Raw genomic sequence first — 3,030 nt, 5'->3', positions numbered from 1 at the left:
AAGGATCTATTTGATCAACTTCAGACGAGTGATTCATTCAGGAGTCAAAAGAACATGAGTCACTTCACACCGTGACTCATAGCTTGGGAGATAATCAATACTGCTCAGGTCTATGTGTGTGTATGTGTGTGTTATTCTTTCCCATCATGCCTCAGTCAACCGTAGAGCATCATGACCACACGACCCATAATCCCTTCTGCTCCGTGTGGCATTTCTCTGGATGTTGATTACAGATCATGCGCTGATCGATCAATAACTTCTGGAAGTCATTTGAAAGGTAATTTTTGAGATGCATTAAATCCAGGAGAGTTTATGTTCTTGGGCTCTGTTTTACTGGGAATGTTGTTCACTTAAAGTGTTTCAAGGACAGCTTCTCTCTCTCTCTCTCTCTCTCTCTCGTTGTTGTAAAAGCATGTTGGGAATAAACAGGTGATAAACACGCTCACTGAAAATCTCCACTCTCTAATGTGAAACATTGGACAGTACAAATTTGAATGAACTGGTTGCAAATAATATTAGTATGTACATATACTGGACTTATATAAAAAAATCTGATTGCTATATAGATTTTGCAATTGCAATAGGTTTTTGAACCAGGGCAATGCTAAATTAAACATGCAACGTAGTGAAGTCATGTGACAGCAATGTAGTACAGTATACTGGACTTTGAAACAGTTACTGTTGGATAATGCATGCTTTTTCATAAAATCTACAGACAATAGTGCATGCACAGTACACAGTATGCAGCTTACAGTACACTATTAATACTTTAATGAATATAAACATACAGTCACAGCCTGACAGCAATGGGCTCCAAACCAGATTAAGCTAGAAAATAGTTATTTTAAATAAAAATCTATTTTAAATAAATAAATAAAGCATAAGAAAGTACACCAAACACAGTCAAGTACTGAAACCAGGACACAAAACATCCAAATACTCCCGTAGGAAATGGACGGATGGGGAAAGAGAGCGAGAGAAATCACACACATGAGCGGCCGATACAGTAATGCATGTGTGTGTGTGTGTGTGTGTGAGCTGGGAACAGGCTGTCATACACAGATAGGCCGAGCTCTGGATCAATAGTTTTACTATGGCCGCTGGCCAGCGCTTGTTTCCGTGTTCTCTAAGACTGGGATTCACTCATCAATACTTTTACTGGGTCTCTGGAGCTGCAGGGCTGCACCAGTAATCAGGGATATTTTTAGAGGCCTAACACTCTTTCTGGCAAGGTTATATCGCTGGCCTCTTCATCTCGCTCTGTGATGGGGAGTAACTAACTAAAAGTAGTCAGGATACTAACTTAAAGGGTTAGTTCACCCGAGAATGAAGATTCGTCCATGTTCTACTCCCCTCGAAGCATCCTAGGTGTGTGTGACTTTCCTCTTTCAGTGAGATCGTCACACTCATGAACACAGCCGTATCTTCCTGCGGAGATGAAAGTCAAAGATGCAGAGTCATATTTCAGACGTGTCGGTGTGTCCTTAAGGACGACAATATGTCTATAGCACATTCATACATGCACCAAATGATATCCGCTCATGGCTGATGACCCCATCAGGAGAGACAGAGAGACTCTTCCTAGTACATATTCCTCATAATTAATAAATGAAAAATGTTACTGCAGCTAATCAATAGTGTAGTTAGAGGGAATCGATCAGGCTGGGAATCTCCACTCTACTTAGATTTTCCCAACTATTTAAAAGACAAAAGACTCTCCTGAGAACCATCTGACTGACAGAACGTCCTAAAACACACCGAGAGAATTCATTATCATTAGCACACAACTGATCTATCAGTGTGCATCAATCAAAGCAGTGCATTCATATAACACAGTGATTAAACTGACATGGAACTACCTATGCATTAAACGTTTTTACTGCACACCTGACAACCAATCAGAATACAGTATTCAGACAGACCATAGAATAAGTAACCTATTTATGAATGAGAAGACATTGCCTCACATCCTTTTCAAGGCTAACCAGGGGCAATCTCTCAAGAGTTTTCCTCATTAGATCTGGCCAAAAACATCCAGCCGGTTGTTATCTCAGAAAAAAACCCCGACAGGGTGATCAGGTCTTGTATCAGCCTGAAGGGTTTTACTGCACACCTGCCAGCCAATCAGAATCCAGTATTCGGCCAGACCATAGAATGAGTAACCGAGTAATGAATGAGAAAGCATCTCACATAATTTTTCCAGTTAACCAGGAGCAATTTCTCAAGAGTTTTCCTTATATGCCAAAACACACCCTTTTCCAAGTAACATAGTAATAAAAATTACACTCTCTCAAAGGGGAAAAGATTTATAAAATTTTTATTTATAAAAAGTTGTGTAGAGCCATCCTAGATTCAGAGAATGAACACATGCACAAAAAATCATCATCATCAGTCAACATCCAAATCCTTGATTATTGAAGGGTGCGCATCAGCAATTGCTTAGATTACCAAATAGCTGCAGTACTCAGACACCGAAAAATGTGTTTATCTGCTTACTGCTTCCATTCACTAGCTGATATATGATTAAAAGTACTCATTCTCTTTTCTGTTTTTTAAAAATACATTCTGCAACAACACAAAAAAATAAAAAAAAGAAAGAAAGAAAAGAAAGAAAGAAAAAAGGTCAATCCTTTATCGTATAGCAGAATGAATTCTTGGCTGCTAATTACATGATATTTTGTACAGTCTCTGGAGTTAAAATTAAATTTTTGACACTGAATGGGGTTACAACTTGAATGAAATACAATACATGGTTATGTTATGGTTAACTAATAACCTTATTAAACATTTGAATCACGTGGGAGAGTTGCTATATTGTATTGCTACAGGTAGCACTTTAAAGTTAACACTGAATCTGAAAAGAATAGTTAGCAACATAATAATTGAAATGGTTTAATAACAATATTTTGTTATGGTTACACTTGAATTGGTTACAAAATAGGACAGAAGTTGCATTCATAATATTTGAAGTCCCAAGAAGTTATTGAACATAAAATACAGGGCTAAGGGGATGTTAATCACACATCATAT

The sequence above is a fragment of the Carassius carassius genome, chromosome 47 (genome assembly GCF_963082965.1).
Source record: "Carassius carassius chromosome 47, fCarCar2.1, whole genome shotgun sequence".
Classification (NCBI taxonomy): domain Eukaryota; kingdom Metazoa; phylum Chordata; class Actinopteri; order Cypriniformes; family Cyprinidae; genus Carassius; species Carassius carassius.
This window is presented reverse-complemented; position numbering follows the sequence as displayed.